The 17,246-nt window shown below is 25.5% G+C and overlaps 1 long non-coding RNA gene across 1 annotated transcript; it reads left to right on the plus strand.

Annotated features, from left to right (window-relative positions):
* Nucleotides 1-488: 488 nt before the first annotated feature.
* On the plus strand, nt 489-900 carry LOC135927954 (uncharacterized). Its single transcript, XR_010572208.1, has 3 exons — nt 489-525; nt 688-811; nt 858-900. It is a non-coding gene; the product is annotated as an uncharacterized LOC135927954 (long non-coding RNA).
* The last annotated feature ends 16,346 nt before the right edge of the window (nt 901-17,246 follow it).

Here is a 17,246-nt window from a genome sequence, read left to right on the forward strand (position 1 = left end):
CCTAAAGAAAATTTTTTTTTAAAGCAATAAATCCAAATCAAAAATACATTATATAATTAGGTCAATTTTTTAGGAACTTGTGTACCTAGGCCAGTTTCAACATAATGATATTATTTGAATATTAAATTAAACTAAGTAATTTTTATTATATATTATAATCTGTAATTATTCTTATTACAATTTTATTTCTGATAGATATTATTGTAATTGATTTCATTTTGTATGAACATATCGGGCGTTAATTTTTAATTTTTTTTTCTTCTCTATATTAAATTTGACTAATTTTAATATTTATTCCAACATTTAATATTCAAATAATTAAGATAGTATCGTCTGCTTAATTATTTATTTTAAACCATTTTTTATACATATCTCAATTAAATGGATTTTAACATTGAAGATAATAATTCGATTGATGTAGACTCTCATTTTTCTCAAGATCTACGGGAAGTCAATGAGGAATTAAGAAAAAATCTAAATTCACAGATAAATTTTCAACAAGTCCTTCAAAATGGCATATATCAAGTCTAATTTTATTTCAGATAAATTTAAAAATTAATTTCAATCCTATATACATTTTATGCAATTTAAATCTGGCGTTTATTATTCTTATTTTAAGTCAATTAAATTAGTTTATACCTTTTTTATCAAAATATATTAAATATAATATTGTTTACTTATTTCTAGAATATATTATGCGTTATCTTTCAAAACGGGAAGATTGGTGCTTCATTATATAATGCCAAGCAAAGGAAGATATCAGTAATGGCAGATGAAGAAGAAAATTTGAAATTTGAAAAGTTGAAAATACGTATTTATAACCCCCCCTTAAACTTACTTATAAATATTTTTAATAGTCATTTTCCAAGTTAGGCCCAGTATATTAATCATCAGTTCAAGACAGAATCAATCGTTTATAAAGGATATCAAATTATTAAGTAATTTACAATTCATATCATTTATAATAGTTTTATCTATAAAATAAGAAAATTCAAAATCAGAATGTTTGGTGCAAAAAAAATATTCAAAACTTTATCATTTAGCATTGTCATATAATGCTACCTAAACTTTCTATTTATTCATTTAAATGTTTAGCAATAAGAATTAATTGTTGGCACGCTAATTTGTTTTTCAAGATAAATAACTTATATCAGAGGCCTGCACGTATTTTTTTTAGATATACCCCGGCTGGCCTAAATTTTTTAAAAATAAAATATCCTGACCCGGCCGAGCTTAAAAATTTTTTTACCCGGGCAGAATTTTTTAAATCTCCATTATTTTCTATAAAAATTAAAAATAAATAAAATATATATAATAATTGTTTATCATAAAACAATTATTACATTCATTCACTTTTTACATCTCCCGGAATTACGTGATCGAGTCCGATCTACTATATATCATTCCCCCAATAATGTAATCACTTAGTAGGCTTTAGAAAAAGACATGTTCAATGCTAGATTTGAACCCAGACCTATCGGATTGTGATATACGAACTGAACGGGATAGACCACATACTATTAGAAAGCGTCAAAATTTACATATAAGGATAAAATTACATTGCTATCCATTATTTTAATAACACATAAAAAATCATAACATTCAAATCTATACATCATTACTAGTGTTGCTAAAGTAACATAACTAGTTATATTTGAAAAAATTTAACTAATAACTGTAACTTTTTAAAATGTAACTGATATAACTAGTTACTTTTTAAAGTATTTATATTATTATAATATATTCAAATAATTCATTTTAATTTTAATATGTCATATTATAATAAATTAATTTTATATTAAACTTGTTAATTAAAAATTTTGATTAAATATCTAATTCTGTATGCGGGCCTTTTTTATAGTTAATATTGATAAATGAATCAGTCAAATAGAGAATCATGACCGTAGCCTGGATTTTGCGAGGGGGAAAGCACTATTATGTGGGTTTTTGTCCCATAATTGAAAGGTAGGTTATATTTTTTTATAAAAATATTTTGGTTTTTCACTTTTTTAAAAAATTTTGAATTATGTCATTATTTAAAAAAATTATTAATTTTTACTTATTTTTCTTTAAATTCTTGTTTATAGTGTGATATATTAAATATATTTTGGTAAGAGAGGGGAGTGGTGGTGTGTATGAGGGAATTTTTATTAGCTTAAAATGATATTTACGAGAACAGACAAATTTCTAAAGGGAAGTTTTCCCCTTGCCCCTCCTTGTATAACTAGTTAAGTTTCAAAAGTATTTAACAATACTAATCGTTACCCTATTTCCATTGTTTCAATTCTTATAAAATATTTCTAGTAAAATATAATTCCAATTAATTATTCTATTAATCATTATGAGGTGATATTCAATCAAATTAAAGCAACATAAACTCAAAATTATAATACCCTTTTGGGAAAATTTATTATAGGTATGTATCATTTTATCTCTCTTATTCTTTGTCCCAAATTCAGGCAATTACGGAGAGAACGTGAAATGACTAATAAAGACTATATTAAATTATTACAAGAGGAACAGAAAATAAGGAAATTCGACTAGTAGAAGTGAAAGTATGATGATTCGAACTCACTGGTTTTATGGCAAATGGGGACATAAAATAATTTGAAAAATTATTAAATATAAATTCCATATTCGATGAAATTCGTATGCCGAATAGGTATATTTTACCAAGGCAATAAAAAAAATTATCACATCCTGACCAATTTTTTAAAAAAATCTGGGCCGAATAAAAATATAAAACCCGGGCTGGGCTTAAAATTAAAATTTCAAATTGCCGGGCCAAATGGTGTTATGCAGAGTTGTTAAAAGATACTTTTTAAATGGATCTAGATACAGATACATCGTCTAAAATAATATCTAGATACAGATATTTTAATCAAAAATCTATCTAGGTACAGACAGATACCACATTTATATCTAGTATCTAGATCCTTTAACCACTCTGCTGTTATGAAAGCTTTTGTCAAAAAAAATTCAGAATTCCATTTATCTATGAAAAAAATTCTAAGTAAAAATGACGTGTCACCAGCTGATTTGTATTCAACGACATTTCAAAATACTTTTTAATAAATAAATCGTCAAACAATCTAAATAAATGTTAGTATATCCAATATATTTATATTATTTTTTTTCTCCTGACCAAATAAACAATTTCATCATTTCCCTTTCAAAAAAAAACCAATAAAATTTTATTTGTTACTATTTAAATAAATCTAGTGGAAAGGTTGGAAGATACACCTGACAAGGAAATGGAAGCCTATAGAATTATTTTCTTACCGGTCGTAAATTTTAGTAAAAAAAATATTCATTAAAAGTTACACTATAATACTGCTATATAATAAATTTTATTAAAAAGATCATGACATTAACTTACGATTGGTTACAAAATTAAAATGGTTATCATCGATGTATCTCTTATCTGATACAGAATGGAATATATATTTGTGTAACAGAATTCCTATGTCTAACTCTTTAATGGTAAAAAGTTCAAGTTCAAATATATTATTTTTCTTATGAAGGAAGAAGAAAAAAAAATTTTTTTTATAAGAGGCCATCCTCGTTTTTTAATCGTAGCCTTTCTCAATGAAGTATTGTAAATTATTACTTTTTTTTAACCCAGTAGGAAAAAACGATTTTTAATATAAGTTAATTCAAAAAAAAAATTAAATGTAGTTAAAAATTTTAAAACTCCTCTTCTGTCTAAAGGAGTAAAAAGTTGCTTGAAAAAAGATGTCTAGGACGGCCTCTAAGAAATTTATTTATTAAATGCCAAGAATTTTAATTGATTTGATAAATAATAAATTAATTTAAATAATCAGTCTGTGAATATAAGAGACCTGGTTCTGAAGGTTCGAAACTGATCGTAAAATGATGTGATTTAAAAAATTGAGCCTGACTTAAAAGACAAAAAATTTAAAGCCAGGCCTAAAGGAATTGACCTCTGCAGATCTCTGGGATATTATCATTAATATAATTATTTACTAAATATGATTTGTTTACATAGATATTGGAACAGAGATATGTATGGCCTAAAATTTATCATACAGATACAATTATTGGCAATATATAATACATTTTTTTATTATAATGAATTAGTGTGTATATTGGCAAAATTGTAAATTTATTGTTAAAACTCAGATTGTGAATTAAACCAAACACTGCGAATTTTCTGACTGAATCTAGGAATTAATGTTATCAAATGTATTTATTCAAGATACATTTCTAGAATTAGTAACCGATTTAAATAAAGTTCACAAATTCGATGAGAAAATTTGGAGTTAGGAGAGAGTATTATGAAGTAATAAATTTTTAGCAAAATCATTTATCTTGTGTGTTAAATTATTTTTAAATTTTCTGATCCCCCATTGTTTCTTTTACCTTAGCCTGGCATTTCCATGCCTACCCTACTTTTTTTTTGCGGCCACGAAAATAAGAAAGAAAAATATTTCCTATAGACATTTAAATGAAACCCGTTTTGATGTGTCCAGGTCTCAACTAGACTTTTAAATTAGGCTTAAATATATTACAATATATAATTCTTTATATTTTTTTCCTTATATTTTTAAATCCCAAAATATCATAGATTCGTACATTGGGAGCTTTGCTTATGACATTAGAGAGGGAAAGCATATTGACTTATAATAATACAAGATCATACGGCGTCGACGAAATTTCAATGTTTCATTTGTAATGGAGAAAATATAATTTAAAATAATTGAATATAATTTTTATTTATTTTTATATCATATGCAGAGAAAAACTGGTTTTTATTGACAATAGTAGTTACCGGTAAAATTAAAATTTTAAATTCTCTAAACATTGCATGTTATTTAGAAGTCTGCAAATATTTTCTGAAGAATCGCATCCATCCTCTTACAAAGTTAATTCGTTCAAAGAAGGATTGAGCCTATATAGTTAAACATTTTCCACTAAACTCCATTAAATTGATATTTGCATTTTTGTTAATGATTAATTTAATGAATTAATTTAATTTAATAATTATGTCGGCTTGTTAAAGTCAAATTAATTTTTTTAATAAATTCAAATGCTTATGAAAAATAAATATTATTAATTTTTTTTTACATAGTGTCCTTCACGTGATTTTCTTCAAAAAAAGTGAGCTTTTAACTAGGCCGTGAGCCCTCGTTCTAAAAATCGGGTTCATTAAAAATCCCTGAACCAGGTTCGGGTTCATGGTTCAAAATCCAAAATAATAAGTTCTTATAAAATTTAGTTAAAATAACAGAAATATCATTTTAATCTTGTTATGTTTAGTATTCGCCATAAAAATATAATTTATCATACAATACAATTTTAAAAATAATATTTTAACATTTTTATTTAAGTTATATCATGTACCAACTTACCATCATTGATAGAATAAATTAAAAACATTTCTTAAACCCTAAATTTAAAAAAGAGTTCGGGTTTTAGCTCAGCCCTGCTATTAACTAGATCGAAAAAGAAAAAATAGGATAAAAAAAGGCACTATCTTGCTAAAAAAAGCTAAATATATACTATTATATTATTTTTCAAGGATAATAATTATGTGGAAATTTTTTCCAACGTAATTGTTTTTTTATTAACTCGTTGGCATACGCCTAAACGATTTATTATTTTTAGTTTCAAATTAATAAATATTCAGTTTATCTTCCAGTCTTGAGGGAATTACAGCAATAATTTGTAAATGTTTTCGCGGCACCTACTTATATATTTTATTAAATCTCCACCTCATTTCCCCTGTTCGATATTCGTTTATTTATGTGTTTTTTTTGTTTATTTAATTGTTGTTTTCATTTTTCTTTGATTAAAATTTGTAAAAAAAATTATATTAGATGATGACTGATATAAACTATATACAATAATTTATAAAGTAATTAATTACTTTTGAGATTTAACCGTTACTTTTAAAATAATGTAATTAATAACTGTAACTATTTATATTTTTAATGATGCAACTCGTAACTATTACTAGTGTTGTTAAACGGCTCCTTTTGAGCCGATTAAAACGGCTAAATAATATTACGCAAGCCTGAAGATTATGTTTGTAAAAGGAACAAAGGTTTGGACATCTATTAGCGAAATATCGAGGCTTAGGTAATATTTTTCTGACTAAAATATTGAGTTAACCCTCTTTAAAAATCGGCTTAAAACGAGTGTTTAACAACATTACTAGTTACTCTTCAAAAGTAACTTTTGACAAACCATCTTTATTTTTTTATATTATATTTTTATTTTCATAATATTATTAAAAAAATCAAAATTCAGATATTTTGAACAAGTGTAAAACACATTTGGGAGCCTTATTATTAAAGTTATATGATTATAGATATATTTTTATATTTTATACATATACATATATATTTATCAGGCATGTTTACAATTCATAAGATATGTATTTTAAGAATGCTGGATTACAAATTAGATTTTCAAATTTAAAAAACAATAAATAACACATTGACTCTAACATCTCTAAAAGAAACTTTGTAAAAAATATTAAAATTTGATATATAGATATAAATTATATTTTTAAAAAATGTTATAGATTAAAATGCAACAAATAAATATTAAGAATTATTGAATGTATATAAACTTGCAAAGTATTCATGAAAAAAATATTGTATTAAAAAAAGGAAATAAAATTTAATTAAGAAGCATATTATAAATGTATAATCTAAAATTTAATCTTGGGATAGAAGCTTATTTTTTAATGATTTCATTGGAGATAGGTGTCAACTATGTATATTAAAAAGGGCTAATCCATTCAATCTATTTTCAGAAGTAATAATCAATACGACTCGATTTGGGCCTATTTTTTTATCCAGAAAAATATTATGCAATCCTGAAGATTTTGCTCATTGGTGGCACAAATATTTGAACATCTAAATCTCAATTAGGCAATATTTTTCCGGTTAAAATATTGAGTTAACCGTTTTTAAAATCGGCTCTTTCCCGTAAAAAATATTATAAAATATTATAAGTTAAAACAGTTCATTATTTTTGACTAAATTTAATTTATTTAAAAAAATATGACATTATTTTATATATTTTTACCGTTATTTAAATAATTTAGTGAATGGTTTTTAAAACCGACTAATGACATACAAATTTTGAATAGAAGATTATCAATAATTGAATATTTTGCTTCCCAATTAAATTGTGAACATTTTCAGAATATTCAAAACCTGTTAAAGAATATGAAAGTTATCAAAGTTAGAATATATATATAATATATATATAAACATAATATACAATTCATTTAACATGTTTATTACTTGTTTAAACGTACATTAATTTTAATATCAATCATTTTAAAAGCATATATTAAATCGTATGAGAGTTTCAAAAGTGTCATTAAATGATTGGATAATTTTACACAAGGTTTAATAAAAAATATATATTAATTTGTTAAATATATACAACTTTTTATCACACTTACAATGTACACACCTTTTTTTACCGATACTCATACCATGATGGGCTGGGTAGGCTAATACTATCTATACCTAACACTGAGATGGGTAAAAAAAATTAGCAAAAAATAGTGTTGTTTTAAGTTACTCTTGAAACATAACTAATTACATTATTTTATAAATTATTCATATAACTTTTTATTTTTAAAATAATTTTGCGATCAAAATTTTAGTAAAATTAATTTAAAATGAAAATACAAATTAAATGAAGAAATAATTGAATTTAAAAAAAAATATAATACAATGATTTACTTGAATAAAAAAAATTATTTTACAAATCTCGATCTTACATAATATTATTGGAATAAATCTTAATCGGGACGTTCTTGATTTTCAAAATTGGTGTTTTAAAAGGCCTATTAGTTTTTCTGTAAAAATAAACTTCTAGACTAAATAAACATACTACAGAAGCTATTTAATAGAGAGTAATTTTAAATTTGGAAAATCATCGTATAAAGCAAATGTATATTCGAATAAATATGTTTTTTTAAATAAATTTAGGCATTTATCACTATAGAGCACATTCTATATTTATAAATTGGTGTATATTAGTATTCATAATTCACTTTGGGAAATGGAGGGGGGGGGGAATAAAACCTATCTACCAAAACACATTGCTCCACACCAAAAATTGAGTGAGATATCCTTTTAATAGAACTAAGGGATATACCTAAAAAACTTCTCCCCTACTTTTACCGCTTCCTCATCTAATTGAAAAAACTACGTGCCAAAGAAGGTTATTCCTCTGAGCACTAATAGCAGAGCAAATGTTTTTTTTAGTAAATTTATAAATTTTCTAATAAATCATTTATGACTTGGTTCCACTATTGATTTGCGTTACCTCTTGGTTTATGTTGGCTTGAGTTGTTCTTGTTCAGCTCAGTTCTGTTTCTTGACTCGGTTTACTTTGTTCAGCTCGGTTCTTTTATGTTCATTTCAGTTCTATTTTGTACCGTCTGCTTTGTTTGGATTGGTTTCTGATTATGTGTTTAGTGTAACCCGCTAGACTAAGCTTTGTTAGGGTTTAGTTTTCTGTTTAGAAAAGTGGGGTTCTTTTATGTTCATCTCAGTTATATTTTGTCTACCGTGCTTTGTTTGGCTTGGTTTCATCTGATTATGTGTACCCGCTAGACTAAGCTTTGTTAGGGCTTAGTTTGCTGTGTAGAAAAGTGGTGCTAAAACCGAGCCTGGCCTGGCAAAGCCGAGCCTGGCTAATCCGAGTTTGGCCTAGCAAAGTTGAGTCTGGCCTGGCAAATCCGAGTTTGGCGTGGCCTGACATCTGGTAAATTCAACTTATCAAATAAAATAAAACGAAACTTAACAAGCTAGTATAGCAAAATAACCCTTATAAAAGCAAAAAAACTAAAGATAAACTAAAGAGAACCGAAAAAAATGAAAAGTAAAAATGAGGGGTTGATAATGAATATTTGCATAAGATGAATGCCACCGAACAAAATAGGTGAAACAAAAAAATCTACGCAGACTGTAACCATGAACATAACTACAAAAAAATATCCACAAAAACCAGATTCATTTCCTATAATAACTGAAAATAAGCATTTAAAATATATTATTCAAGAGTTTTACCTTAAGAAATTTATTTAGCTGGCATCTCCTTCTACTCAGTTAATAAGTAGAAAAGTAAAGAATTTTAACTTCTCTATCCATATCATTAATTAAAATAAATAATTATTATTTACTTATTCAAATATCATCGCCTTCGTCAGCATCACCATAAATTTAATCTATATCATATATCAACTTTAATTATTCATATCAAAGCTGAATATAACAATACAGTATTATGATCATCACATTCGTCATCATCAGAATCAATATCTATATTTATTGTTTAAATGAAATATAAGAATTATACGTCATTATGAGGATTTCTATATCTTTTTTTATAAAGAATAAAGATCAAAAATAATTCACTTACCTCTAATAGGTTTTACTAAATTTTTAGCTACTTTGTCTAATATAAATATTTATCTAAAGATTTTGTTTCAGTATTTTTTTAAAAAAAATATTATTTAATTTTTTGCATTTTTGCAAAATAACACTGTCCACATTTTTATATATCGTAAATAGACTATGAGTTTGAGGAAGAAACTAAAGAAGCCATATAACAAATAATTTATGAATATTTATCGAGGTTAGAAAAATAGTATTAGATATTTTTTTATGAAGAAGTATAAAATTGAAGGCCCAATATATTTTTATAATATTAATCGCCATTTTAAATTTTATCTCAATTCTACGCAAGGATCAATATTTTAAATACTAAGATCTTTTAGAGAAAGATCAATATTTCAAATACTAATAGAAGTGTTTAATATAAAAATACAATTATGTTTTATTTTATTTCTAAATTGAAACTGTTTTTTAAGTAAAATTTAGAGATCTGATAATTTATTTAAATATATCCGGACTGTGCCTAAAAAAAATTTTTTAATACCCGGACCGGGCCTAAAATATTTTTTAAAAAATTAAAACCTAATATTTTTAATCGCCATTATTATCAAATTAAAAATAAATGTATAATACATTTTAAAATTTTTTTTATTTAAACCTGAAAATATAAAAATCCGGCCCTGCAGATGATACCTCTGCAGGTCTCTAATAAAATTATTCACAAAAGGGGAAAAATGAATTTTTAAAGAAATCTTTTTTATACTAAATTATCCAATAATCTAGCATAGAATTATTGATATGAAAAGATTTCTTAATATCATTACAAGTTATAATGTGTAAAAAAAAAGGGATAATTTCTCGTATTAATCGTTGTAATAGGTTCCATAAACATCTATATAAAATTTTGGAGTAAAAGTAATTATTTTTAAAACCTAAATTCTCAACTTCAAAATTAAAGAGTAATATACCATTTAAAACTGTAAATTCAAGGAATTTTAAAGATTTTATTAATGAATTTGATTTATCAATAAAGGAAATATACTCTAACACTCATAAGTTGCATATGCATAATACATTTGCGGAGAAAGAACTTAATTTCCATTATAAATTAATTTTATTTAAAATAAAATTTTGACTTTGCCTAAAAAGCTAGGAAACTAATTTTAAAATAATAAAGATTTATACAAGTTTAATAAATTTGCATTGCTTTATGCATCTTTGGGGAAAGGATACGCTCTAAGAGGCATAGGGCATATTAAAAATGGAAGTGAGGAGATCTTGGCTTGTTACCTCCAAATTTCTCTTTCAAATAAAAAATAAAAAAAAATATGAAGAAACCTATTAAAGTGTGGTGCATGGGGAAACTCCATATTTTATAATTCGTTTGTAAATAATATTTAACTAGTAAAAATTAATAAGAATATATAAATATGTTATTTTAATTTTTTGTAAATCAAATAATTTTATTTTTAAATATATTAAAAAATTTGGAAAAGTTTTCATTAAATCCTGTTCAACACTGTTATATGTCATAATTTTTAATGGTTCCACGTCTTTATAGAGAAACCATTATAGAGAATGTATTTTATAGAGAAAAATTTATAGAGAAAACAATTATTGAGAATGCATTTATAGAGAATTGTTTTATAGAGAATGTAGTTTATAGAGAATGTTTTATATAGAAAATAATTTTTATAGAGAATTAATTTATAGAGAATGATTTTATAGAGAATGCCGTGCCGTTTATAGAGAATGGTTTTATAGAGAATGGTTTTATAGAGAATGGTTTTATAGAGAATGGTTTTATAGAGAATGGTTTTATAGAGAATGGTTTTATAGAGAATATCGATTATAGAGAATGATTTTAAAGAGAATTATTTTATAGAGAAGGTCCTTAATAGAGAATAACTTCAAAGAGAATGATTTTATAGAGAATGTTGTTTATAGAGAATGTTTTTAAAGAGAATTACTTTTATAGAGAATTATTTTGTAGAGAATTACATTGTAGAGAATTATTTTGTAGAGAATTACATTGTAGAGAATTATTTTATAGAAAATTATTTTCTAGATCTTGATTTTATAGAGAAATATTATATATGGGACAATTATAGAGTTCAAAAAATTTATGCGGGATTTGAAAAATATATCAAAATTAACATTATAATAATACATTTCAGCAGTTTATTTGTTGTATTTTTTCGATGATTTTATTTGTTTCAACAATGGTTTTTTTGTAAAATCTTTTTAGTTCATATCAAGGTTTTGCTTGATTATTAACTCAGCTAAACCAAACCTGAAACGATTTGTTAAATATGTATTAACCGTTATTAAAGAGAATCTAAACTGAACCAACCATTTTTAAAATTTTTATATATTTCATTTATATGTTAGCTACCTAAATTAGCCTATAGAAGGGTTCTTTACTTTACCCTTATGGATATAATATGACGGACGAGAATCTTGATTTTAATTTTAATTAAGAAAAAATTTTATTGTTTGAATAAAAAATATGTCACATTCCCGTTCGTTCTTCGTTTCGGAACACGTTTCTAAATATAATTTTCTTTTTATTTTATTATACAAATTTTATTCATAAATCTTTTTAATATAGATAACTAAGAATTCATTAATCTCTATTGATACACATTTAGATGTATGCGATGGCTTTAATATATTGAGTGTCGAAAAGTGCCGATCTCTATTTAGGGTTCCACATATTTATAGAGAAACCAATATTTTTGATTTAATAGAAGCACCATAATTTTGTCCTTCCTAAAAAACCAAAACCGTAAATTGAAGGTTTCTATATAAGATATTATAGCGAATGCATTACCGAATGCATTATCGCGAATGTATTATAGCAAACGCATTATCGCGAATGCATTATAGCGAGTATAATACAGCGAAAATATTATAGCGAATTCATTATCGCGAATGCATTATCGCAAATGTATTATCGCGAATTCATTGTCGCGAATGCATTATCTCAAATGAATTACATCAGTTGCGATATCGGGAATGGAGTTTGATGAAAACTACAATTTTATATTTATCGGCCTTTAGACAGACTTAGTTGAACCTGGAAATTAAGTTAAAGTCGGGCTTGGGTCTAAAAATTTTTTTTTTAAAATAGGGTTAAGGCTTTTGATTTTTTTGACTCAAAAAATATAAAAAAGATTCTAAGCAATAAAATAAATTTCTCTAAAGATTAGGGTAAAGGAATTAAATTTTTATATTAATTGATTGTTTAATATACGTTTAGATATATTTTTCAATTAAATTTGGGACAGGACAGGCTCAGGCCTAAAATTTAAAATTATGGCTAGGCTCCTAAAAATAAAGATTTTGGATGGAGCTTTGGCCGAAATAAATAAAATTTGCAAGGCACTAAGAAAATTTTTTTATTTAAAACATTGAGCCAAACAGATAATTAGACCTCGGATTTATATTATTCTTTGACAAAGCATGCTTTAATTAGTGAGGGATTTAGTAAGGACTTGATAAGCATTTTTTGATAATAAATTTATATAAAGTTCTATTATTGTTTAATCAAAAAGACAAGGTCAAAGCTTATCACAACAAGACATGAAACAATATTCAGCATCATAGGTAGATTGTCGAATTGAATTATCCATCTCAGCACTAATTCGTGTAATCTCTGATCATGAAATTGCCACTATTGTGACTTAGGAATTGGGAAAAAAATAGATTATTGATTTCCTTAATTGATTCTTGCTAAGTTCTTGCTTCCTGACGAGTCTTTTTTCTAATTATGTGATCAAAGACAAAATTATATAAAAATGGATATAGAAATATAATAAATATAAGTAGCTAAAATTGAATGAATTGAACATGCCATATATTATTAAAAATAACTTAGCTATTTTAACACAAATTATAGTATATTTCCATTTCAGTTCAGTTGCTATATTTTATTAATCTGATGAATGTCATAAATTTTATTAGAGTGGCGATAATAATGATTGGACGTTACTATCATCGCTGAAGATGAGAAAATTTAATGGAATAAAATATTTACTTTGTGAGTTGTACTTCAAGGAGTAGATACAACCCTAAAAAATCGAAAGGTGGAAAATATCTCTTTTTTACATTTTCCATGCCTTTATATTTTTTTAAATGTGTATTCTTCAAGACTAAAAGAGGTTTAGAAAGATTTAAAATAAAAGTTTTAAAAGCAAGCATTGACGGATATTAAAATTAATTAAACGAGCTGAAGCGAACTTATCATTTATGATTCCACTTTTTACAGTAGAAAGCAAGGCCCTATAAAAAATATAAAAGAAAAGTAAGATAACTGTCTAAGGAAGCGTAGATAATGAAAATCCTTATGTTATGCTGAAAAATAAAAATATTGCTTTAATCATGAAAATTTTTTTATTATGAAACACCCACCCCTCCTCCCAACAGAAAAGTTTAAATAAATAATTAGCCCTAATGATACGAAGAAATTTAAATATTAATGATTATTATACCTGTTTATAACCAGATCTATAGACCGACTACCAATAATAAAAAGACGCTTAACCATTCAAACAATGTTAAACAGGACCTTTTCCAACAGGGGAAGGGGTTATAACTCATGATTGGCATTGAAATTAAAATGGGTAGTTTGTAATTGGAATTCCGTTGTTCTAATTTTGATGTGGTATAGGAAATGAGGAGAGTTGGTGAAGAAGGGGGTAGTATTATAATATATGATGAAAAATCTTTTGATAATTAGGTATTTGAAATAACTTCTAAGTGTAAAAGAGTTAGTAAAATATTGTGCAATCAGCTGCAAATATCAAGCTTCGATATTTTCTAAAGAAAGGCATTACAATGCGATGGAAATCAGTGTATAGCATGATACAAAGCTTCTTATAATCATATGATGAAATACAAGCTTGTCTGTGAACCAACCATATTTAAACAAATTGTTATCAATAAATATAATCCCTATGTAAATAAAAAATTTCCTATAAATATTAAAAGTCTGATCTTCGGAATGTTTAACAAGTTCAAAAAACCTATAAAAAACATTTTAAACTTTTTGATTCACCTTTCTCTACACTCCTAAGGAGTTTAGGCTTGTAATAAGAAATTTTTATTTTACTAAAATCAATTTAGAGAAAAAGTATATTATTTTAAATTTTGTCGATGTATAATTTTTAGGTAAGGGTTTGAACTATCATTTTGTATTTTGTAAATTCAGATACAAGGACCTATGACAATTTTGACAGAAATTGATCCAACCACCCCCTGGTCTTCCCTGCCTACCCTGTGAATATTAGACAGTACTCTAGTGATCTTTTAACTAAACTTAATTTTGGTAAGGCGATAGTTTGATGGGTACTGTTTTATTTTTTGTTATTATTTGTAATTAAAATCATTAATTGAGTGCGTTTTATTAAATTTAAAAATCTGATTTTGCCAGAAATTAACCTGAATAAGTGTAGAATGCCCACCCTTAATGTTGCGCAATCGGTTAATTTTAGGCAATTCCAAAAGGTTAGCCAAGTTTTAGGTTAAAAAATCGGCTAAGCATAATTAGGCATCGCATAAAAATAGGCGAAAACTAATTATTCAAAAATTAGGCATCGGCTAAGGAGCTCGGTTAATCGCCCGTCATATATCGTTGCATAATAAATATATAAAATAATTTTAATAAAGGTTAGGCTTAGTGTTGCGTAACGCTGACGGGCGATTAGCCTAGCTCCCAGTCCCTACATTTTGTCTAATTAGTTTTAGGCGATTTTTCGGTTAAGCCAAATTATGTTTAGCTGATTTTTAGGCTACTAACACTACTTATAAATTTCAGATTAATGTAAATTAAAATTTCTTTAGAGGTTCAATATAAGATCTTCTGAAATATATAGGGTGGGTATTCTACACATATTATAATGCATTTTCGGCAAAATCAGATTTAAAATTTAATAAAACGCGCTCAATTTATGATTTAAAATGAAAAAATAGAACAAAATAAAATTATTAAATACAAAAATATTTTGGCGCAATCGTATGAAATTCCCAGGGTAGATTCTCTTCGGAATTATATTAGGGAAATTATAAAAGCGCACTATAAATCAGAGACCTACAGGCCCGACCTTAAACCCGGGCCGTATTTAATTTTTTTAAATACACGGGCCTGGTCAAAAAAAGCTTTTTTTAAAAAACTCGGGCCGGGCCATATATTTTAAAACCAAATATTTTAAATCACCATTATTATCTAGGCAAATTAAAAACATATAATATATTTTTAAAAGATCGGGGCCGGGCCAAGCAGATTAAAATAATGCACAAAGCAACTAAATATTGACATAATTTAAGACAATTGGTGTAAGGCTGGCTTTGTTGCTAATAGTTTTTTTTTTAAATGGCTACTCTACTAGTTAAAGCAAAGCACTAATAGAAACTGATATAGAAGGAAACATTTTCATAATTTTAGCATTACTACTTCTAATTGTTCAGCGTACTTTAAAAAAAATAACAACAGGAAACTCAAAAATATTATCATAATTATTCTTAAGCAATACAAATCAGGAACGTGAATAATTTTTTTTAAGATTATTTTTTCCCTTTTTTTATTCAAGGGTTCCGAGAATTTATATGACGGCATCTGGCTTGTTTTTTTGAGAAAATTTATTTCTAAAATAATACTTAATTCATTTTCTATAAAATCATTCTCTATAAAATTCTATAAAATTATTCTCTATAAAATCCTTCTCTATAAAATAATTCTCTCTAAAACAATTCTCTGTAAAATATTTTCTATAAAATAATTCTCTGTAAAACAATTCTCTGTAAAATATTCTCTATAAAATCATTCTCTATAAACGACATTCTATACAATTGTTTTCTCTTTAAAAGTTTCACTATAAAATAAATTCTCTATAAAATCATTCTCTATAAACGAGATTCTCTATAAAATCATCCTCTATAAATGAGATTCTCTATAAACGACATTCTCTATAATTGTTTTCTCTTCAAAAGTTTCTCTATAAAATAAATTCTCTACAAAATCATTCTCTATAAACGATATTCTTTATAAACGACATTCTCTACAATTGTTTTCTCTATAAAAGATTCTCTGTAAAGATAAATTTGTATTTAGATTTTTTAATAAAATGCTATTTTGTCTAAAGATTTTTTTTATTTGCTATGTTTTTTATATTTTGTTATGTTTAGCAAGTTTTTAAAAATGTTTTATTTCCTTTGCAATCTTTTTATATTTTTAATTTGTTTTTTTTTAGATTTTTTTGCTATTTTCATAATCTTTTGTTAATTAATTATATTACTATGTTGTTTAATTATTTGCCAAGTTTAATAATATAAATTGGCATATCGATAAGTTATTATTACCGAGCCCGGTGCAACGTTATAAAACGATAGCTATATTAAAACGGTTGAAATTAACAATTTTGCACACATAATACTGCAATACTAACTTTCATAAATGACGACCTAGTAAAAGGACTGCAATTCTCAGATTTGCATGCCCGTAAGAATGTCTTCTAAACTTCGAAAAAAATATTTAATTTCAAAATTTCCTAATTAGAAAAACCAACACATATTCTAGCCGATACTCAGTATTGGTACATGTATTTGTGATCCCAGATTTTTATTTTATTTATTTATATATTGATAGACCATACATTGCTTCAATTTGATGGGTGATCTTTTTCGAGAACATTCTGATTTCTTCTATTTCAGTCAGGTTTATATACATATTTCCATATTTATTTATGATGGCATATTTACATAAATTACATCATAATTTAATAAAAACCCATCCATATATTTAACCCTTTATATTAATAATTCTTTGAAAAGAAAATATGCCTCTAAGACACCAGA

The sequence above is a fragment of the Gordionus sp. m RMFG-2023 genome, chromosome 4 (genome assembly GCF_954871325.1).
Source record: "Gordionus sp. m RMFG-2023 chromosome 4, tfGorSpeb1-WG-v2, whole genome shotgun sequence".
Taxonomy (NCBI): Eukaryota; Metazoa; Nematomorpha; class Gordioida; order Chordodea; family Parachordodidae; genus Gordionus; species Gordionus sp. m RMFG-2023.